This window comes from Polistes dominula, unplaced genomic scaffold (assembly GCF_049000335.1).
Source record: "Polistes dominula isolate Pdom_NZ unplaced genomic scaffold, Pdom_raw_medaka contig_286, whole genome shotgun sequence".
In the NCBI taxonomy this organism is placed as follows: domain Eukaryota; kingdom Metazoa; phylum Arthropoda; class Insecta; order Hymenoptera; family Vespidae; genus Polistes; species Polistes dominula.
The window spans coordinates 326,994-351,477 of NW_028300851.1; the positions used below are offsets into that span (position 1 = coordinate 326,994).

The following is a 24,484-nucleotide window of genomic DNA, read 5'->3' on the forward strand; positions in this document are numbered from 1 at the left end:
GAACTAAAAGATTGATAATGTTTCTTTTTGTGTTTTTATGATTAGTGATTATGAAATTATTATGAAATGTAAATATAAAATAGATTAATTAATGTTATTAAGTACAATGAATTAAAGAAATGAATGTTTGGTGTTTTGTTATTTGTATAGGGCGTCATTATTCACAGCGCTCCATTCTTCTTTCAATCATAAATCACATCCGCACACATTTACAATAAGTTACTTACTTTTTATTAGAATAGTTTATAGCGCGATTATTTATTATTTTTTTATCGATATTAAGATATCTAGGTTTTGTAAGTATTCAATAGTTAGTGATGCATTTTAATTCAATTATTTTAATTAATTTTTCATTACAAGTTTTTTTCAAATTTACATACGACATAATGTTGCTTTTTCCATTTTTTCCTATTACCATATTGTCATATATTCATATATTTTTATGAAAACAACTTTTTAAATAATTATACTCAAATATGATATGATGTAAATGTAAAATTACAAAATTGATCTTGTTTTGTGCTTAATTTAAACTCAACGAAATTGTAAGTGTATTATAATTAGACTTTACTGAGAAGTTTAAAAATTATATTAAATGAACGTATTAGAAAACTAGTCTTTGTATATTTTTTATAAAAACATATAAATATGAAATTTAATAGACTTGTTTAAATCCTAATGAATCGAATATATTCTATGAAGAAGGAAAAAAAAATGTAACAGTAATTTACTTGCTTCTGAATGGAGTTTTTCATCTGATTCAAATGTTTTCTATAGTGTTGTCTAATTTTTTTCTCTGATGTATTTTCTAATTTTTTAATATACAGAGTAAGATATCTTTAACAAAAGGATTTGAGATGTTAGTAGGAATGATGACAACACGCTCATATTCTTTGCAAAACTATAGGCATGAATATTATTGAGCCGATAATAATGATTATGAATATAGTTCAAATTTCAACGGACTTTCTCTGTTTTTTATAATTCTGTTCTCATGGAAACGATCCAACCTTGGGAGTAGGTAGCTGAGAAAAACTAACATTTCAAAATTGTACCCATGAAGATAAAACATCGAGGATAATATTAGAAAGGAATCTGAAAGAAATAAGATACGAAGACCGCGAATGAAAGGATCGTGCTCAGGGATGAGAACAATGGCGGGATTTGTTATTTGTGGCAATGGACTTTCGAGTTCCTAACGCCAATTAATAATAATAATAATAATAATAATAATAAGGATAGAATATCGAATGCGCTAGTCATAAATACAAACCCAAAATTGTAGAATATTTGTCGGTGGAAAGATACCCTGTCTTAACCTTAGTAAATATAATTTTTTTTTTTGAAACTAAGGTAGATAAATTTTTTTCTTACACACTTTTCACACTTTCTGTGTATGTGAAATATCTTTATCATGGGTTAGCATACACAAGTATTTCTTTTTGTGTTGCAACTTATACCTGTAGATGCTGTAAAAAAAGGGGACAATTCTGGTCGTATTTTTTTCGTTTCATCGGGTTTTGAATAACAACGATTTTAATATCTATTTATCATTTCCGTTGTTTTATTTTATAATATTAGACATTTTTTATATCGCAAAATTTTTTTTTTTTAATTTATTTTCTATATTTTTTTTTCTATATTTGTAAAATAAGTTATATTATTGTATGTTTATTCGAAATATAAAGTAAATAAGGTTTATTTGTTTTTGTCACGTGTCTAGTTTCTTCTATTTAAAAACTTTTCTATTTTATTGAAAAATTAGTATAAATTTCCAAAATACGCAAACATTATAATTAAAAAACATGTCTTTGGATATTTATAAGAAAAATATTCTACAATGTTGTCTAGTTCTTTTTCTCTCATGTATCTGATAATCAATTTTTTTTTTTTTGTAAAATATTGCAGACAATAATATTATTATATTCTATATATTTCGTAATTGTTAATTACAATATGTGCGAAATAAATAATTTCATAGTAATTTTTAATAAAATAGAAACATTTTTAAATATAAAAGAAATTACACGTTTGGTAAAGTAAAAACAGTCCACGCACCTTCTTTCTTTATTTCGACCGTCGGTTAGTTTGGACCTTATACTTTTGTCGCATACCTACGTGCTTACCTTTAGTTTTAAAAGCTTACTTTTTGTTTACCTTTCCCTAAAAGTACTTTTTTTGCAATTTTTTTCCACCTTTTTTAACTGTTTCTGTATTTTGTTTTACTTGCTCGCGGAGTCGTGTACCCATTCACTTCTGAACATGCACGATATATTCTTTTTTGACAACTTTGACTTCACCGTAAGGAGCAGCTTTCAGAATCCCAGAATATGTTTTTGAATCACCATCACCTATATAGTTTCTATAACGAACTTTGAATTTTTCTATTGAACATTAACACGATTTTCACACTTATCATACACTACAACGATTTTAAAACCAAGTCCACGGGGAGATGCAGTTTTAAATTTTAATTTTCCGTCACTAGAGTTACATTTCACATAATGATTGTTATAGCCTAAATTCTTCAACTAAGAGTCCTCTGGCAATTTTGTATATGCTATGAAGTGGAGAATAAAGGGTTAGGTCAAGGTGTAAAATAAAACACGTGATTGAGCCAATAAAAGATGCGAAGCTTTATTGGCTCGTCAGGGAAAAGCCTTGTGGCATAAAAAACCTGGATGATATTTGATTATACAATAAGAGTGTACCACGTCGTATTACCACGCGGGAAATATTGTCGATGTGAAAAAATATATATAATGGAAAGTTCTCACCTCTTGCACTCCTCAAGTATAGCGATCACAACCTTAAGGATTGTGATGTTGAATAGGCTCACTTTCACGAGTCTTGAAGATTAGGATATTCTCTTTGTTGTCCTTTGTGAATTCTTAAAGCCTCTATAATCCCTCAAGATGTGTAGTCGTAGGCGTCGGGTGAAGAAATAGGAAGAATGCCCATTTGTACTGGTCCAGCAGGGCGTACGCACTAGAGATGTGAGAAGTTGGGATGCGAGATGTGGGGGTAACTGTGAGAACGTCTCGATAGTCACTAGTATCGATGCTCGCAATGAGTATCGATCTATAGTTTAAATCTATAGAATCGGACGCGCGAGTTATGTTACAAGCGTCCGAAATAGAGAATTACGAATACGCAAGAAAATAACGATAACGAATTTGTTTGGTTCGGATAGGCAAGTAAATAATCGAACTAAAAGCGTTGATTAAAATACTTCCGATTTATTTACGTCTTTACAATTAAGAAGCCCGACAGAGAATAATCGTCGCTGACGCGAAGGCAGCGATGGATAGCACCTTCCCTTGCCCTTCCATCGTAATCGAGCACCAGGAGGATGTTTAGTCTACCCATGCTGATAACGGGGCCGGCCGCCCGGGCATTCCAGAGGCCCGGTGGCCGAGTCATATGACTCGCGCGATTTAACTTATAGATTATTACCGTACGATCATTTCGGATCGTACAATGACTTATCGCAGCAAATACTTAATATTTAGGTAAACAATATCTTATCTCTGCTACCTATCGTATTTCATGATATTTTATTTCATAGGCTTATCGCAGGATCTGCTTCACAGAAAGTCTACAAAAAATTTGGTACCTAACAGAACAGAACGCACGACTTTACACTCTGACATAGCCTTACTAATTCAGGTATATCACCGAAAATATTTACCGGATTAGCTTTAAATTTTCAGAGAATATATTTAAACATATGTACATTCTGAAAATGTAAAAAAAAAAAAAAAATCGATTTTTTGAAAATTCTAACTAGGCATAACCCCTTATGGTGTTGGAATGATGTCGCTTACGTTGTGGGACGTAACAAAATTTATGGTTTAAAAAAATAAAGTTTTTTGCCACATCTACCGTGCAAAACGCGATGAAGAAACGGACGAATGAAGAAAACTCCATAACGTATAAGTAAATCAACTGTACAACAAGACGGACATCATTAACGTCGTAAAATGAAGATAATTAGGATGGGCATGTCACGTGGAACGCATAGGGGATGATTGAACGGCGGATAAAATACTGGTAGTAGACAAAAGAACGTAACAATGTAAAAGTTTCATAAAAGTTTATAAATGATAAAATTGACCGATAGTTATCGTTAAATGTTAAAGACAACCTTCATAGCAATATGTCGTATTAGTTTATTTTTTCTTCATCTCTAAAATAATTAATCGCAGAACATTTTTTTAGTGAAAACTTTTTTGCTTGGACGAAGCTATGTACCTACATACGTATAAGCCAGTAGAAAATGTGTTTCATGGAACAAGTGAATAACTTAGAATAACTAGTCGCAAAAAGAGGAGAAAGAGCCATAAAAATCGAAAAACAGTATAATTTTATTTATTTATTTTTTAAGATACAAAGAGAAAACTAATTAAACGTATTGATCGTGTATACTTTAAGTACAGTAACTTGCATAATTCCATTAAACTTTTTTGTATTTATTTAATCTAGCTATAAAGCTATAAAGATATTTTTCGAACTGACGTACTTCCTCTTCTTGTGGATCCTTTTCTTCAGATCGTTGCTAAATTATTTTAAACACAATCATGATTAATAAGATGTAAAGCTTATATTTAATAAAAATATTTAAAATAATAATACTATCGTTAGCTAATGGAAACAAAAAGTGAATAATGAAATTTATACCATAAAAATAAAATAAATTACCTCCTTTTCGGTCTCCCCAACAAGAATATTTTTCTCGTTGCCATCTACAGAATTATCTTTTGTTAAATGGCGAACAGCGATTATTGAAGATTCTGTGCATAGTATAGAGTTTAGTCGTTTTAAAAGTAATGACATTTTTTTGTAATATACATTTTTATATTTATTGTCAGCTACTGCATTTTCTAAAAGATTAGGCAATAAAATAATTAAACCATGAAGGGAAGATTCTTTTCTTTTTTGCATAATTTTTCAATATTAGTGTCTCTTAATCCATCTCCGTTTAAGTCGAACGAAGAGAAAATAAAGAATTTTACATGAGACAGACGAAGCTTTCTGCTATATTCATTTAGTATTTCAGTAATTTTGAAATACTTTAACGAAGAAATTGAAGAATCAATCTTCGTTCTTTGTAGATCAAATATGCCATCTAGTGGACCTATAGTTAAAACTTCTTTGAATAATTTCTCAATACATGTGACATTGCTTAAGTCTACTTCATGTCGAACAATGACCGTTACTCCATTTTCGCGCCATTTAAGGACTGCACATTCTTGAACCTCTATAGACATATCAGAAGCGATGATTAATTTTTTAACTCCTTGTTCGATCATCCATTCAATTAGTACTTTGCCAAAGATATTGAAACCATCGATGATGAGGTAGCATTTATCGCTATAGAACCAAAATTGAGAAATGATATTGGAGAGTGTTTTATCTTCTTGCAAGTTGACTAAAACCTGCAAAAAAAATGCATTTGTAATATAATTGTCAAAAAAGAAAATTAAATTTTATTAGATAAACAGCATAAATAATTATTTACTTTTCCATAAAGTTCACAAGCATCAATGCTTCTTTCTTCTGTTGCTCCCTGAAGAAAAAGTCTTCGTGATATAATTGGTTTTAAGCTGCCCATTTTAAGAGCTGTTCTCATCAGATCTGCTGCTTCTCTTTTAATTTTCGTTGGCAACTTAATAAGGTCTTGTAAACAGTAGCCGTATATACTTTTGTTCCTATTAAAATTATATAGTTGTATCGGATAGTAACTAGGCCCTTTATAATCGTAAGTTATAACCAAATGTTTTAAATCTTTAACAATGTCTAAACAATTTTCCATATCGTGTAAGACGGAATAGTTTGCAATTACTAAATCAAAACCTTTGCCTTTTGTAATATTTTGAATATAACTTTTATAATTATTAACATTTATAATATAAGTCTGTGATAAGCTTGGTCGTATTGTCTCGATCACTCGTTTTTCTGCTTTCGTTTCATAAGTAGTGTAAACATTAAAATTATATAATAAAGACAAATTTATAAGAGCCTGTCCTATATCACTAGCACCAAAATGTATCAATACAGTTTTAATTGTTTTTAACCTCCATTTATTTGAATGTAAAAAAATAAAAGCTGCCAAATAAGCTTGTGGAATCGTTGCAGCATCTTCAAAGCTTAAACTTTCTGGAATAATCCAAGTTAAATCTGGATCTGGTAAAATTTCATTACTTATAGTTAAATTATTAACAAGCCCCATTACTCTACGACCTTTTTCATCTCTTCCTGAATATTCTGTAAGAAATACTTGTGATTCTAAGCTGACGTCACTATTTAAATAGTACTCGTAAACATTCAAGTCGAATGCTGCAAACTCTACTTTTACGACACTTTCATTTTTTTTCTAGACAATGGTAGGTCTTCCGTCCATTCTAAAGAAATTGGTTTATTAATTAGTGCTTTCCTACGAAAAGAAGAAGTAAGCTTCACTGGCAATGGCATCCATGTGTATGTGCCCCATTCCCCATTTGGCGCTAAGACATTTTCACGAAGATTAAGTTTTACTTGTAATTCATAGAATTAATTTTGAAGTGAGAATTTTGGTGCTTTTGCATCTTGTAGATCGAAAATATGAAGTTTCTTATATCCCGGTTCTTGTCTTGTACCTTGAAGTATCTCAACTAAATCATTATCCTTGATAGTGTTAACCAAAAATAAAACATTGTCATATTTCGAGTCTCCTATACAGATCTTTTACCGATCTAGACAGTTTTCTTGGTTATTCAAAACAATCGCTTCTCTTACATCTCTTTCTTTACGTAAAAGTAGAACAATACGACAAAGAGAAATGTTGATTTTTAAGATGACATTTAATCCAACACTTGCTAATGCAGAAATCACATTATCTTTCTCTTCTGTTTTTATGATTGTCAATAAAAATGATTCTTTACCGAGAGTACTAATAAATTTTCTTACATCCTTAAAATGCGCATTATTTATAATCGTCAAAATAAAATTCTTATTCATTGTCTGGTTAAGGAACTCTCTGCTAATTAATTTTATATTGAGGTTTTTCCTCGTCCTTTGTATGATATTCTCGAGAAACTCCAAAATGTTTTCATTTTTGTTTTTTGAGTCATTTATTACTAATATATTTTCTATATTTTTTTTGCTAATATTTGTGAAAATTAATCCTAGTACTACGTTTAATACGTCGTCAATATCCATCTCTGTTTTATTTATATTCTGGATGAATCGAAGCTCATCCGTGATAATTTCCCAATGACTGTTTTCAAGTATTATTTCTTGAAATTGAATCTCAATCATTTTAATTCCGGGGCAAGCTATCACATTAATCTGTTTTTCAAATCTCATCGATAGTTCTGTGAAAAAAAAAACCATTATATACAATATAATTTATTAAACTATTACATACGTAACATGTCATGTTTTTTTTTGTGGAGGAACTTATCAAAAAAATATTTAAATAATTGCTTGAAAAAATCTCTTTAAATAATATAACAATTATAATTTACGAGAATATTTAATGCAGAAATTACATGAATATGGTTTTAAAAGAGAATTAGAGATCTTGCCTTCTTTCCTAACAATGACTTTTGTTTTATTACATTTTTTATTATTTCACAATTATAACTGTTAGTACTAAAACGTTAAGAAAAGACTGCCGATTATTACAAATAATTAAATAATTGTAAATAATTTAATATCAAAGCAAAATTCAATAAATAATATAAATTTAAATTTTTTATTCTTGTTTGGGATTTAATCTGCCCAATGAGAACTTACGACAGTTGTCGTTCTGTGCGGACTCGCCATAGCTCATCACGGTGGTTGAAGAATCATCTTGACGCCGGCTTGTCAGTTAGTCATCTCTTTGCCATCACATATTCAACACGTGTCTTCTCATTACATTCTAAAATGTCATCGATTAGTACTCTCCATCTCGTTCCAACGTTTCTTCTCAACTCTGCTATACGTCTTCTCACAAAAGTACAAGTTCGGTGGGATTAATATAATCTTCATCGTTCGGATCTTATCTGATTAATATAATCAGGCCGGCCCTAGTCTTCTCATTGTAATATTTTCTCTGTAAAACTCGGAACGTGATTCGCTCAACGGCTTCTCTTTTGAATCTCAACCGACACGCGGTGTACGTACGAATTTAAATAAATCTGACCACTCTCAGCAAATGCTCGGCGTTCTTCTCATTAAGCCTACTCAATTCCTCAACATTTGGTCCTTCGAGCCGGATCGAGCATTTGCAGTGCAGATCTATAAAAATTAGTAAAGTTCATTGTGTGCGGTTCATTTCGTTATCTCAGTTTCTTTGTCTCGTGAAAGTAGTGCCAGCTCAAGTAGTGTTCTTACCAGTGATCCCAGAGACTTTAGTTCGTTTGATGGACACAGGGGCGCAAAATTATCGTACGCGGCAGAGAATTATCGTACGTTCCGGGAAAATTTGAAATCCGACAAATCTCGGACAGAATTTTGAAAAAGTCGACAAATGTGTCCAAGTTCCAACTTTTGCAAGTTGATGACCTTTTTTTTTCTTTTTTTTTTACTCATCAAGTTCCCAAACCCTATGAAAACGATCGTCGAACGGAAGATCGTGCTAGGAGTGGTGGTGGGAGTAGTGGTGGGAGTGGTGGTGGAAGTGGTGGTGGGAGTGAGGGTTGGGGTGGGGGTTGGGGTGGGGGTTGGGGTGGGGGTGCACCTTTGGAAAATTATCGTACGAATGGGATCGCTGGTTCTTACGCGTGACGTAGTGCCGTGTCACGCCTTCTCTTGTTACGCGAAAAAGTAGTGCAATCTCAGTTTCTTTGTTACGCGTGAAATAGTGCCATCTCAAGTCGTGTGGTTACGCGTGACGTAGTGCCGTCTCACGCCCGCTCTTGCGTCGTGAGAAGTAGTGCCGTATCTTTCACTCTCGAGTAGGGCTGGATATAGCCATCTCTCTCGCGAGAATCGTGTCGTCTCACTCGCTTCGCGCGACCCGCGAACAGTTCCCCCTCTCTCACTCCCGAGTAGCGTGGGGTATTGTCATCTTGTTCGCGGTGTTTACCAAACAGTGCCGTTATCTTTTGCGACATTGTCTTCTCATTGGCACTACTTATTAACAGTGACTCTCATTGTAATCTTATCAATCAGTGGCACTCAATACAGACATCTCGATTAATCATCACGATGGTGCTTGTGCGTGAAGACGATCAAAAATCCAAGGCATCAGGCAGTCATGATGACCAAGCAACCGCTCAGCCAGCACAACCGACCAGCTTGGCGGTACCATCCACGTCTGCTCATGGCCAAGGTCCCTGGACCAGGAGCCAATCTCCGGTACCACTCAGTAGTGAACTGACACTGCGCGTGCGGGCTCAGAATGAGCTTATTGTAACTATGGAGGATATACTCAGTCAGATCGGTGAGCCCTCCGAGGGCAGTACCTTAACAGAAGTGAACATGATGCTCGAGCAGCTTGAGGAGCTGCATAAGACCTTTCGACTCGAGCACGCGCAGCTCGTTTGCAATTGGCCTCCCAGCCAAATGGGACATCCGTACCTCACTGAGATAGTCAGCATCACTGAGTCGAAGCCGATGCTGAAAACAAAAAGATTGCTTAGTCGGCTCAGAGAACAACTCACGCAGACAGCTCAACCAGCCCCTCAACCTGAGGCTGGTGCTCGTGCCCGCTCCCGACTTCCTGAACTAACAGTGCCTACGTTCAGTGGCGAATGCCGGAAATGGTCTGACTTCAAGGCCATGTTCAGCTCAATCATCGGAGACCGCTCAGACCTCAGTGATCTGGAGAAATTCCAGTATCTTAAGTCAGCGATGTAAGGTGAGGCCTACGAGCTCATCGCGAACATCACTCCAGACGACTCCTCATATGAATCGGCGTGGACACTGCTCATCTCACGGTTTGAGAACAAACGTCTCATATTAAAATCCCATCTAGAAAGACTGCTCAACCTCAAACCAATGCAAAAGCGCCAAGCCACCTCGCTGACAAAAATGGTCAATATCATTAATGAGACCACTCAGGCACTCAGAACACTCACAGTGGAGAGCAATAATGATTGCCTCATGGTCACTCTCCTCACTGGACTGCTCGATCGAGACACTCGCGAGAGGTGGGAGACATCTCTTGCATCGACCGATGAATTTCCGACACTCAGCCAGCTCACCGAATTTCTAGTCGCTCGTGCTCGACCATTGGAGACCATAGAATCCTCATCCACGCTAGCTCAATCCAATGTGCAGAAAGGGACTGTGATTACTCGGGCAAGCTCGCATCAGGCGTCTCAACAGCCTCCAGCCACCTCAACAAGGTCGGTAGCTCATCAGACTTCTCGTCCAGCTCAGTCCCGGACAGTATATCCGTGTGACTGTTGTGGGCAAGATCACTACATCGCGATCTGCCCAAGAATGCGAGGCTACTCGGTCAACCAAAGGGTGAGGTTAATCAAGGACAGGAGCCTATGCTGCAATTGCCTAGGCAGGCACAATCTGAGGAAGTGCAACAGCCGACAGCATTGCAAGACGTGCAACGACTTCCAGCATACCTTGTTGCATGGTGCTGACCTCTCAACCATCTTTGATCCACCAAGAGATAGGGCTCAGACCGCTCAGGAGGTGCCGGATGCACCCGCTCTTTCAGACAAGTCTTCTCAAGCATGAAGCTCAGGGCAGCTCGTTGAGAGTTGCGATCACCCTATGTCTAGCTCAGCGCATCTCAGTCATCTCACATTGCTGGCCACAGCGACAGCGATAGTCGTCTCAGCAACAACATCAGTTCAAGTTCGTTTGCTCATTGACCCTGGATCAGAAATCTCGTTCGTCTCAGAGAGGCTCACCCAGCATCTCAAGCTTCAACGAAGGCACTCAAGGCTGGACGTTTATGGTGTCGGCGGAAAACGCACTTCTCAAACAAGAGGAATTGTCACGCTCAACCTTCAAGCAAGGTATAGACTACTCACGGTGACAATTTCAGCTCACGTACTCAAGAAAGTTACCACCATCCTGCTGGCCATAAAGATACAACAGGAACCAAAATGGCCTCACCTGAAGGGTTTGAATCTCGCTGATCCAGAGTTTCTCGCTCCAAGGGCAGTAGAGGTTATAGTCGGAGCAGACTTCTACGGCCAGCTCATCAGGCCTAACATCATTAGGCACTCAGAAAGATCTCCCATTGCTCAGTTGTTCATCTTTGGGTGGCTGATAATTGGCCCAATTCAGGCACCTGTCACACTTGCAAGGACGACTCATCATGGCAGCTCTCAGGCATCAAACTCATCCTTGCAAGAGTTGTTGACACGGTTTTGGGTCCAAGAAGAACCTCCATCATCGAACAACTCACCGCTCACTCCTGAGGAGCAGGAGTGTGAGCTCCACTTCAAGACCACTCATTCAAGGGACTCGACAGGGCGCTACATCGTCAGGATACCGCTTAAGTCGCCCCCAACAGTCCTGGGAGATTCTTATCAGACAGCTCATCGATCGCTCTAACGAATTCTCAGACGACTTGGCAGAGACACTCAGTACGACCGACTGTATACTCAGTTCATGCGTGAGTATGAACAGGCTCAACACATGCTCAAGCTCGATGACAGCTCAGCTGGTAGAAGGCCACACTACTATCTGCCTCATCATGGGGTTCTCAAACCAGACAGCTCGACCACGAAGCTCAGAGTTGTTTTCAACGGTTCAAGCGCCAGCTCCACTGGTCACTCGCTCAATGACATAGTGCACGCTGGTCCTAATCTGATGCTCAACATCTTCGACTTGCTCATTTGGATACGTCAACTCAAGTATCTCTTTGCGACTGACATCACAAAGATGTACCGGCAAATCAAGATACACCCAGATGACAAGGATCTTCAACGCATCGTGTGGGTGAACGAACAGCACGTTAAATCTCATTTTCAGCTTACCGCAGTATCCTATGGAACTAAGTCAGCACCGTTCCTGGCTGTACGAACGCTCCTTCAGCTTGCTGAAGATGAAGGCTCTCAGTATCCTCTTGCTGTCAAACCGATCACTCACGGGCGTTACGTTGATAACATCTTCGGAGGATCCCATACAGTGGAACAGCTCGTGGAGACTGCTCACCAACTCATACGGCTCTGCCATGCGGGCGGATTCCCGCTGGCCAAGTGGCACTCTACTTCTCAGCAACTGTTGAGAGAGGTCTCGTCTGAGCTTGGCGAGACCTCAGGCATCTCATTCGATGACTGTGATAATAAAATCCTTGGTATTCGATGGTCACCTCAACAGGATGTGTTCGACTTTTCAACAATTTCGTCTGCTCTCTCCAAACGATTCTCAAAACGTCTCGTCCTCTCAGAAGTAGCACAGATATTTGATCCATTAGGCTTCGCCTCTCCAGTCATAATAAAAGCTAAGATCTTTCTTCAGTCCCTCTGGTTGCACAATCTCGACTGGGACGACTCACTCTCAGAACAGCTCATTTCCTAATGGCTCAGCATCAGACAAGATCTCATTAGCCTGGCCAGGCTCTCTATCCCACGCTCTCTAATTCAGCTGTTGAACTACATGGCTTCTCTGATGCATCGCAATTCGCAATCGCAGCTGTTGTGTATCTCGTTGTCAACTCGCCGTCCACTGGCGCCAAGGTCTCTCTCATTTGCTCAAGGACAAAGGTCTCCCCGCTCAAGCGGCTAATCATCCTGAGGTTAGAACTCTCAGCAGCGCTGCTACTCTCCACGCTCATGAATCATGTTTGCGCTACTCTAAACATGAACTTAACTAAGACAAATTTGTGGACGGACTTTCAAGAAACACTCATATGGATCAAGACTCATCCATCAAGATGGAAGGATTACGTACGCAACCGCGTAATCAAAATTCAAGAACTCTCAAGGAACGCTCATTGGAGGTATGTGCCAGGCACATCAAACCCAGCTGACTGTGCATCGCGTGGGATATCCACAGATCAGCTGGAAAAGCACACTCTATGGTGGACGGGACCACCATGGATCACTCAATCAATGGCATCATGGCCGGCTCAGGTCGATACTGCTCCTGATGACTCATGTGCACAAGAAGCTCGTGCTCGTGTCGCACATCACGCGGTACAATCTTCTCCGAGTTATCATTGGGATCTCATCCATCGATTCTCAACGCTCAAATGGTTGCTCCGAGTTACAGCTCTCTGCAGTAGATTTATCAAGAGGCTCTCAGGAGAGCTTGACTCGGCACCAGCAGCCTGTATCTCAGTCCAAGAAATGGAAGACTCACGACTTTTTTGGGTCAAGGCTACTCAATCGGCGTACTATCCAGAAGAAATCTCAGTGCTCTCAAGAAAATCTCAACTGCCAAGCTCGCACCAACTCTCTAGGCTCACCGCATTCGTTGATGCCGGCGGTGTGCTCAGAATGGGCGGTCGCCTTTCAAGGTCCGAACTCATGTACGAGGCCAAACATCCAGCGATTCTCCCTCGTAACTCCAGGTTCTCAGAACTCGTCATCGCCCATGCTCATAAAAAGACGATGCATGGAGGCACTCAGTCGACTCTGGCACTCATCAGACAACTCTACTGGATCATCAGAGGAAGAGCCCCAGTAAAGTCCAATGTTCTCAGGTGTGGTGTGTGATCGTTACAGGGGGATCCGTGTTCAGCAACTGATGGGCCAACTACCTCTGGCGCGAGTCACTCCCTCACGCCCGTTCTCTCACACAGGCATTGACTACGCTGGACCGCTCACGCTCAAGACCACTCGAACCGCTCAGCGATGATCCAGAAGACACCTCAGTGCTTACACCAGGGCACTTTCTCATTGGAACGGCACTCAACGCTGTTCCTGAAGGCTCACTATTAGACATCTCAGCAAGTCGGCTCTCCAGATGGCAGTTCATCCAGCAACGAGTTCAACAGTTCTGGCGCATGTGGTCAACTGAGTACTTACAACAGTTACAAGCCATCTCAAAGTGGCATCACGCTCACAACCAGATTCAGGTAGGTTCACTTGTTCTCCTTACTGATGAGCGTTTGCTTCCAGGAAAATGGCCCATTGCTAGGATGCTCAAGTTGATGCCAGGGGAGGATGGACTCACCAGGGTGGTATCACTGAAGACGGCTACCACAACACTCACCAAGCAGATCGCCAAGCTCGCAGTCCCTACAGTAGCCCCTAAAAAGACAGCGTAACTCATCATTAACTCCGTTGCTGATGGCGGGCGGAAATGTTTGGGATTTAATCTGCCTAATGAGAACTTGCGACAGTTGTCGCTCTGTGCGGACTCGCCATAACTCATCACAACGGTTGAAGAATCATCTTGACTCCGGCTTGTCAGTCAGTCATCTCTTTGCCATCACATATACAACACGTGTCTTCTCATTACATTCTAAAATGTCATCGATTAGTACTCTCCATCTCGTTCCAACGTGTCTTCTCAACTCTGCTATACGTCTTCTCACAAAAGTACAAGTTCGGTGGGATTAATATAATCTTCATCGTTTGGATCTTATCTGATTAATATAATCAGGCCGGCCCTAGTCTTCTCATTGTAATATTTTCTCTGTAAAACTCGGAACGTGATTCGCTCAACGGCTTCTCTTTTGAATCTCAACCGACACGCGGTGTACGTACGAATTTAAATAAATCTGACCACTCACAGCAAATGCTCGGCGTTCTTCTCATTAAGCCTACTCAATTCCTCATTAATTCTTTAATTATAAATAAATGAAAATTAAATTTATTTTGTTTTACTCAAAATATGATCATAAAGTAGTATAAATACATTCTAATTTTGATTTATCGGTTAGAGAATTTGAAGAGTTTTACACACAACTCTTGGTCTATATTTCATCTTAATAGACACGAAAAAGTTAACATTACCATTCAAATGCTTACCATTATTTTCTTTCATTTTGTCAGTTAATTGTGCCAAGTCGATGACGAGTTTTTCTATCCTACTCGGTATCAACATATTTTTGTTCCTACTGCTGATAATATGCACTTGAATTAATCCTTCTAGTTATAACATCCAATCACTGCTCCATTTAAACGTACCATTGGTACACGATGTAGAAAGTCTGCTAATAATATTATAAGATTCTTCGTACTGGTAACCACGTAAAAGAAGATTTGAATAAATATCTTCTTCGTTTAAAAATTCTGTTTCCTTTTTCAGTAAAATAATTTCAGGAATAACTTTTTTCTCAGTTTCTGCTACTCGTATAGTTCCAGAAGCTAACATAATTCCTTTTGTTGTTTTTTAGGTATTTTTAGTAATTTATTGTGATTTATAATATTTTCCAGTATAAAAGAATTGTCATGCTTGTGTGGATTTAAATTTAAGTAAACATTTAAAACTAATTTCGAATAGACAGCTAAAGAAATAGTAACTTTATCGTTCATTTTAAAGTTTCGTAAAAATTTGTATTTATCTGATTCCAGATCTATCAGTTCTTCGGCTTGTTGAATTTCATACGTTTTATCACTTTCCACGTTCCTGTCCAACATATGAAATAGTAGTTTGTACAATTCATTTTAGAAAAGTCTATTTTATATACTCACCAATCAGAACTATGTTCCCATCGGATAAGTGAAGAGATCGAAAGAGTTCCTTTAAAAACCGGATAGGAAATACTCCGATAGAGCTTCCCTGGCGTAATGGGTAACCCAAGATTATAAAGCTTTCCTAATGTTGATAGTAATAAGATTGAATTATCTTTATTACCCCGTCTTGTAAATGTTAAATTAATGCAGTTTTCTTTTAACGATTTGTTCAGAATTGCCTGATTAATAAAATGTAATAAGTTATACAGGTAAAATAACATACAATAAATATTTTATTCTAAATAATAAACCTGTAGCAGTTCCGTGTATTAAGTCACTTGCTACAGAAGCCAAACCTCGAGAAAGAGCACTTAATATCATTTCTTCAGCAGACAAGCAACCATCTGCGTAAGAACAACAAAGCTCACCAACAGAATGCCCGATCATGTAATTCGGTTTAACGCCAACAGCATATAAAATATCCACTAGACCAATCTGTGTAACAATCATGAGAAATTATTTATACAAAGATAAGAAGAAATAAAAAATATTAAAGTGTAAATATTAAATATATTATTACTTGTATTGCCGCTATTCCTAAAAAGCAATTTATAATATTATCGTATATAGTTGGATCTTTGTCACATATAATATGCATAATATCATAACCTCGAGGTCTTAAAACATCATCACACCTTTTTATTGCTTCAGCAAAGATTAGTATCTTCATCAGTGATTTACCTAAAAAAGATTTATTTTGAAATTTAATAGCTATCAAGTAACATCTTTTTTATTATTTATATGTAAAATTTGTATTACCCATTCCAGTCCATTGTGATCCCATCCCCGAAAAAACAAACCATATCTGTCGAGATTGAAGTGACAAATTATTATCAATCATCTCTATCGATTGTTCTGAATTAGTTACTTCAGATTCTGGAATTACTGTATATCCAGAATACAATGATTGAGGAAATGGTTTCTCAGTAATATCATTAATTAACTGAGCAAATTCATCATCTTCTCTGTTCGAATGCAACTAAACACGTATACCATATTATTAACAATCATTTTGTATAATTAGTTTTGTCGTAAAATAAATAACCGACAGTATTGAAGATCGATGTTATCATTTCCTGAGTTCGACAAGAAGCTACAAAAAGCCGTGGCATATTATTTTGTGAAAGCTTTCTACCCAGCTTCTATTTTGAATGGCGTTTTAAGATAATGTGTGAGAAGGAACCATTTAATGCAGCAGTGTTAACAGCAGCGTAGCAATCCGTCCAAATTGTTGGTTTTGTAATGACTTTTACGCGTCCCTCCTGAAGACATTGAGCTTCTTCCGGAGGCTCGGAATAATGAAGATTCGGTGGTATAACTCCGGTCTTCATAGCAATTAGTATCTAGAAATTACAAAAAGAATATAATGTAGAATATGAAAATAAATTTGTATTGTGTTAAATTTAATTTTGTCTTTTCAGTTATTTTACCTTGATTATCGAATTTAATGTATTATTATTAAATGTATAACCAATGTTTGATTTAATAGATCCTATTAAGAGAGGATTAGAATAACTTCGATCTTGACCATAAACAAGATCTATCGCCTTTAATTCTTCTAGATCCATTGATTTGATTGCTGGCCTCGATGTAATTTACATCGCTAGGTCTTAAACTGCATTGTTTCAATGTCTGTTTCATTATTTGAGCTTGAAATTCAGCTGTAGAAAATATACAAGTTTTTCTTGAAATTGCTGGAGTGTAACTAACACAAATATTAACGACCTCAGCATATACTCGTTTTGCATCTTTAGCTCTTTGTAAGAAAATAGTTCCTACTGACACGCTTCTTAAAAATCCAGAAGCATTTTTGTCGAAAGACCTGTTTAGCCCGTCGGATGACAACAAACCTAAATCACGAAATGTATACAACCAAAAATTATTAATAAATTAGGAAAATATTCATTTGATAATGTAGAAATTTTCATTATTACTTATATGATCAAATTACAAGAAACAGTTGCCTTTTTTTCTTTATATGTAAGTACTGGAAGTAATTATTCTTGACATACTCTTATTTTACCTAATTCAGAGAGTTGATAGGATGTTTTAGAAAATAAACTTAAGGCTCCACTACATACAATCGCATTATCGCAATCTCCAGCTTTAATAGCTTGGTAAGCTTTTTGAATTGCTACTGCACTTGATGTGCAACTTGAATCAATACTACAACTTGATCCAATTAGACTAATAACAAATGAAATCTGATTTGATAGCATAGCACGGCAATTACCAGTTAAAGAATATCCATCTTTCTATTATGAAAATAAAGCGAATTATACATAAAGTTAATTTACATTTGTTTGGAATCCATTATATGAATCTATTAACTTACCTTTCCTTTAATGTTTATAGCATTAACATCTGACTCATATAAACTCAATACCCCGTAAACATTGATTTTCTTGTCGCGTAGCTCTGCAAGATTTATTCCAGCATCAATGATTGCTTCAAACGTAGTTTCAATTGCAATTCTTGATTCTGGCGACATATTATTTGACTGTAATGTACTAATTCCAAAAGAGACATTGTCGAATTTCGTTAAACTAGAAATTGTTCCCAAACAAGATGGTATTTTAGACATAGAATCCAGAAAAAAATCATGTGTGCAGATCACACGTGTTAAAAGTGAAACCTTCAAAAATCTACGTTTCCAAAGAATGAGACAAATGCACAGTTTCAAGAGTAAGATAATTGTAGGATTTATATAATATAATATTATTACCATATATAATAAAGATCACCGGTATGGTCTCTTGGTGGAATAGCTGATAAAAAGTACACTTTTCCAAATTCAAGCAATAAAAATAGAATGTTAAGTGCGATAGTCGTAAATAGACACCAAAATCGTAGGATATTTATCGAGGAAAATATAATGCGTCGTAAAGGGAGGCGCGTCGATCGCTTGAAGGGGAAAACAGCGTGCGTGGGAGTAGTGTGAGAAAATATAGTTTGAATAAGTGTAAAGGCGATTAATAGAGGGAAAAAATAGAGGAAAGTGAGGTGAAAAAAGGGCTTAGTGGAAAGAGATAATAGGAGTGGAAATTGGTTAGAAGTAGAGGTGAAAAGAAGTTAAGTATAAAAGGTAGTGGAGGTTAGAGTGAGTATAGAAAAGAAGAGCGTATGGAGATAGAAGCGCCAAAAAACGACAACGGGAGGGAGAGTGGTTTGAGGGAAAGATAGATAGGACGGTCGGTAAAGAAGGGTTCTGAAGGGAGCGCAGGAGAGGTAGGTGTGGAAAAGGAGGAAAAGAAGAAGGACAGAGGGAGACCGAACAGGGCGCTGACCTGGTCTAGGCACAGATCAGAGAGTACAGGAGAAATAAGAGAGATGATATCGAGAAAGAGGGAGTTGAATTCGCCGGAGGAGAGGGAGAAGGTGACAAAAAAAAAGTACAGGGCAAATGGAAGGTGGGGGGTCAGTAATGGGGGGGACACAGGAAAAATATGCGAATAAGACGGATAGAGAGTTGATGTTGATTATGATGGAAAAAATGACGGAGCTGGAGAGAGAGATAAAGCAAGAGGTGGCAAAATTGAGGATGGAGATAAGGGAAGAAGTGGCGAGGGGAGATTGAAAGGAAGAGAAAGGAGTGGGAGAGAAGAAGTCAAGAGTTAGAAGTAAGACTAGAGGAAAAATTACCGGATTGGAGCAATAAATTACAGGAATAGGAGAACAATACAAAAGAAGGAAACAAGGGGGTTGTGGGAGGCAGTAGCGAGTTTAAAATGGAAGCAGGAAAACAAACGGAGGTAGAGAAATGGGTAAAAGAGGTTGAAAGAAGATGTGAAAAGTGGGAGGCGGAGGAAAGAAAAAGATGTGTAATAGTAAGGGGGTTAAAAAGAGATAGAAAAGGTTTGGAGAAAGAGATGGAGGCCTTTTTTAAGCGAAAATTGGACACAGAGGTGAAGGTAGAAGAAGCGAATCTGATAGGGTATAAAAAGAAAATTATAAGAGTGAAACTGAGCAAGAGAGAAGAAAAGGAGAGTATTATGCAAAATAAGAAGAAGTTAGGAGATGAACCGGTATATATTGAGCATGACAGATCAAGGGAGAAGAGAATGGTTCAAAGAGATATAGTGAACCAGGCGAGGGAATTAAGAAAGCTAGGAAGAAAGGTGATAATACGTTATAGAAAATTGGAGATAGACGCAGTGTGGTATAGATGGAGTGATGGAGAAAAGAAGCTAGTGAAGGAGAAACAGAGTTTTTATATGACAGAGGAGAACAGGAACTAGGTGGAAGGGAGAGAAAGAAGAGAAACAAGAAGAGGCAAGAAGGAGGAGGGAAAAAACAGAAGGGAAAAAGTATAGAGACAAAGAAAGGGAGAAGGGTGAGAATAATGGGGCATGGAATGTAGCAGGGATAAGGAACAAGGAGAAAGACTTTTGGGAATATTTGGAGAAATTTGATATATTGGGACTGCAGGAGACGTGGTTAGACAAGAAGGGGTGGGAGAAGACGGAGGATTCATTTCCAAGGAATTACAACTGGATAGTGCAAGAGGCGAGGAAGGATAAAATGAAGGGTAGATACAGGGGTGGAATGATTGCTGGAGTAAGAAAGGATTTAGAGATTGTGAAGGCAGAGGAAGGTAAGGAGGGAATGATACAGCTTGAGATAAGGATGGCGGAAGAAGAAATTTGGCACATAATAATTTTATACCACAGAGGGGGAAAGAGGAAAAAGCTGAGAAAAGTGGAGGAATGCATAGAAAGGAAGGAAGGAAAGAGGTTGCTAATAGTGGGTGATTTCAACGCAAGGATTTCGGATAAAGGAGGAACATGCTGGATAGGGGAAGAGGAGAAAAGAAAATCAAAGGACAGGGTGATAAACGTACAGGGGTATGAATTGCTGAAGATGGTAGCGGAGAACAGTCTAAGGATACTGAACGGAAGTAAGAAAAATGATGAAAAGGGGGAATGGACTTTTGTAAGCAAAATAGGAAGCAGCGTCATAGATTATGCGATAACGGATGAAGAAACATAGGATGAGATAGAAGAAATGCAAATAGGAGAGAGAAGAGAATCGGATCACATGCTGATAGAAATAAGGATAAGGGAAAAAATAGCGGATAGTCTAGAGAAGGGAAAGAAAAAGAAGAGGATTGAAATAGAAGACTGGTCATAGGAGGGAATAAGGAAGTTTAGAGAAAAGCTAGAAGGTGTAAAGTTTGGTAAAGAAGGAGTGCAGGAAGAGTTAGTAGAATTGATAGAGAAAATAAAGAGTGCAGTAACAAAAAAGAGAATAGAATCAGGTAGATGGGGAAAGGAAAGGAAAAAATGGTGGGATAGAGAATGTAGAGAAAGTAAAACGAGCCTGAATAGAAAACTGAGAGGATTTAAGGAGGGGAAAGTTGAAAGGATAGAATATGTTGAGGAAAGGAAAAGACACAAGAGAAAATGCAAAGAGAAGGAGGAGGCATATAGGCAAACAGAAATTAGGAAGGTTATGGAAATAAAGGATGAGAGGGAAATTTGGGGATACATCAGAAGGGAAAGAGGTAAAAGAAAAAGGATAGAAGAGAATATAACAATGGAGGAATGGAAACAACACTTTATGAAGCAATATGAGGGGACGGGTGAGAGGAAACGACAGGAGAGAGGGATAGAGATAGAAGGAGAGGATACGAGGGAAATAGAAATAGGAGAAGTGGAACAAGCAATAAGGAAACTGAAGAAAAAGAAAATTCCGGGTGTAGATGGGATAAGAAACGAGGTGTGGATATATGCGAGTAGGGAGGTTAGGGAGAAATTAAGAAAAATCATAAATGATATATGGAAAGGTAAAGGGTAACCAGAAGAATGGAAAGAAGGAATAGTATGTTCAATTTTCAAGAAGGGAGATAGAAAAGAAGTAGGTAACTATAGAGGAGTGACATTGATGTGTACAGCATACAAGATGTATGCAGCGATAGTGGAAAAGAGATTAAGGGAGGATGCAGAAAGGTTAAAATTAATTCCAGAAACACAATCAGGATTTAGAAAAGGTAGAGGGGGAATAGATAATATATATATTTTGAAGACGGCAGTAGAAAAGGCAATAAACAAAGAGAAAGGAAAGCTTTTCGTAATGTTTGTAGATTTAAAGGCAGCCTTTGACAGGGTAAATAGGGAGAAATTGATGGACTATTTGGAGAAAAAAGATGGTGGGTAAAGATATAATTTACAACGTAGGGAAGATATATGAAGAAACGAAGAGCAGGGTAAGAGTAGGGAAGAAGATAACAGAGGAGTTTTGGACGGAGAAAGGGGTGAGGCAGGGGTGTCCATTGAGCCCACTCTTGTTTATTATATTTATTGCGGACATAGAGGAATATTTGCGGAGAAGACAGGAGGGAGGAATAACGATAGGAGGAAAGAGAATATACACCTTGGCGTACGCAGATGATCTGGCGATAATAGCGGGACGGAGGGGGAACTAGAAAAAATGATGAAAACCGCGTGGGGAGATATTGCAAGAGGAAGGATCTGGAAGTAAATACGGAAAAAACGAGGGTGATGATGTTCAGTAAGGGAAGGAGCAGAAAAAAAAGATAGTGGTTCTATAATGGGAAAGAGATAGAGGAGGTAAGGGAGTTCAAGTATCTAGAATAAACGTTTAGGTACAATAACAAGGAAGAGTCGCATATTCAGGATGTAAGAAGGAGAGCAGCAGCAGCTATGGTATAAGTATGGAGCATTGGAGAGAGGAAATTTGGTGGAGACTTTAGGAGGAGAATGATAATGTTCAATGCGATGGTAAAGAGTATATTCATGTATGCAGTGGAAATTTGGGGAATAGAGGGGAGGAAGGAGTTGGAAAGAATACAGGAGAGATACTTAAGGAATATACTAGGACTGGATTTAAGTGTACCGGGATATTTGATAAGGGAGGAAACGAAGGTGGAAAGAATAGCAGTGAAAGCAGGAGTAAGGGTGATTAAGTATGAAAAAAAGATTAAGAGGGCGGAAAATGAACTTCTGAGACATTTCAGGAGAGAGATGGATAGGGAGAAATGGGAGGAAACGAGAATGGGTAGATTGAGGGAAAAAATGTATGAAAGAGCAGGACTAAACAGATGGGAAGCAGAGGCAAGAGATGATAATGGACAGAATATGGCAGAGATATGGAGAAATAAAGTGGTAGAAGAGGAAAGAAAGGAAAGGGATAAAAGGATAGAAGAATCAAAGTACAACAGGGAATATGGAAGATGGAGAACAGAAGGGATACCAAAATATCTGCAAGGAAAAAGTAAAGGGAAAAAATTGAAAATGATGGCAAGATTCAGATTAGGGAATGAATGGAGGGCAAGCAGATACTGGATAAAAGAGGATGAGAAGATTATGTGCAGATTGTGTGGGATAGAGAAAAAGACAGGAATGCATGTGATGAGGGAATGTAACTATTCGGAAACGGAAGAGAGGATAGAAGTGTTGATGGGAGAGGAGGGAAAGGGAATGGAATGGATGAAGGAATTATGTAGGAGGAGAGAGCGGTGTTAAGAGGATGTGGTAGTAAGAAGAAGTTAATAAAGGTGTGCTTGTGTATAGGTGTAATTGTAAAAATGTATATTTATAAAGAGGTATTATATTAAAACGGGTCGACGCACCCCATGTATCCCGAAAGGGAATCATTATTTTAAATAAATAAATATAATGCGTCGTAAACTAAGTAAATATAGAATATCCTTTTTGTGAAACTCAGATGTAAAATTTTATTTGTTAGGATGGTTTTCATCATTCACAAACATTTTAGGAATGACAAAATAAAAATGTTACGAAATACATATGGAAAATACTGCTGGACTGAACGAAGGATCTGGTACAGATGTAATGAAAGATTTAATAATAGAGATCATTTCGAGAAATGCTTTTCCATCTCAATAGCCTACCACACTTCGAGACCCTTTATTATTTATAACGTGTCTTGTCTTTATTCTTTAACCACAAGTTTATCTTTCTAAATACTATCGTCTAAATAAAGATTTGAACAACGAAAAATCTAAAAAATGCATTGAATCATATCGCTCTCACAGCTTATCGAACTGTGTACACTACGAGTCTCAAATTTCAGCTCCGTGGTAAGCTCTACCGATTCACACTGGGCGTTCAACATCTTTAAAATGTTTTTATTTTATAAAAAAAATAGTATAAGTTTCTTAAATATCACTTTCTTAAAATCACAATTTGTAATATAAGTTTCATATATGCATGGGTCAATAGATCTCTTTGGATATTTTTCATAAAAACATATAGAAATCAAATTTAATAGACATATTTGGTCTTTATGCATCAAATATATTTTGTAAAGAAGAAAAAATATAAAAATATGACAGTAATTTATTTGCTTTTGAATAGGAATTTGTCAGCTGCTCCTCATTTATTCCACAGTATTCTCTAATTCTTTTTCTCTGATCTATCTGGTAATCCTTTTTTTTTTTTTTTTTTTTTAAATATTTCAGACAATACAATTATTATATATTCTTAGTTCTTCATAATTATTTATTATAATATTTTCAAAATAATAAATTAAATATTAATTTTTCAATAAAAAAAAATAGAAACATTTTTAAATAGAAAAAAAATTGCACGTTTGGTAAAGTAAAAACAGTATACGCACCTTCTTTCTTTATTTCAACCGTCGGTTGGTTTGGACCTTATACTTTTGTCGCATACCTACGTGCTTATCTCTGTTTATTCTTTTACCTTTCTATCGCTCGTACCCACAAACATTTCGAGTATCGAAAGATTACGTGTCCACGCTTTGTAGTATGCAGTCGCACACAAACACACACATATACAACCAGGAGCGATGATAACTACGAAGCATAGCATAAAGAGGAGACCGAGAATAGGAAAAACTGTATAGCTATATTCCGTCTCATTCTCTCGCAGGCTCAATCCTATATGTTTGTCTCTTTTTCTCTCGTT

General features: G+C 37.3%; 1 pseudogene across 1 annotated transcript; it reads right to left on the minus strand.

The window, feature by feature from the left end:
- Nucleotides 1-4,425: 4,425 nt before the first annotated feature.
- LOC107073675 (fatty acid synthase-like) lies at nucleotides 4,426-18,156 on the minus strand (annotated as a pseudogene). Its single transcript, XR_016176085.1, has 16 exons — nucleotides 17,908-18,156; nucleotides 17,596-17,827; nucleotides 17,003-17,422; nucleotides 16,622-16,915; nucleotides 16,320-16,551; nucleotides 16,093-16,253; nucleotides 15,824-16,007; nucleotides 15,531-15,654; nucleotides 15,292-15,465; nucleotides 10,991-11,146; nucleotides 10,269-10,406; nucleotides 9,659-9,792; nucleotides 9,264-9,434; nucleotides 5,522-7,355; nucleotides 4,702-5,438; nucleotides 4,426-4,558 (listed from the first exon to the last, which is right to left on the minus strand). The product of XR_016176085.1 is annotated as a fatty acid synthase-like (transcript).
- Nucleotides 18,157-24,484: the final 6,328 nt, after the last annotated feature.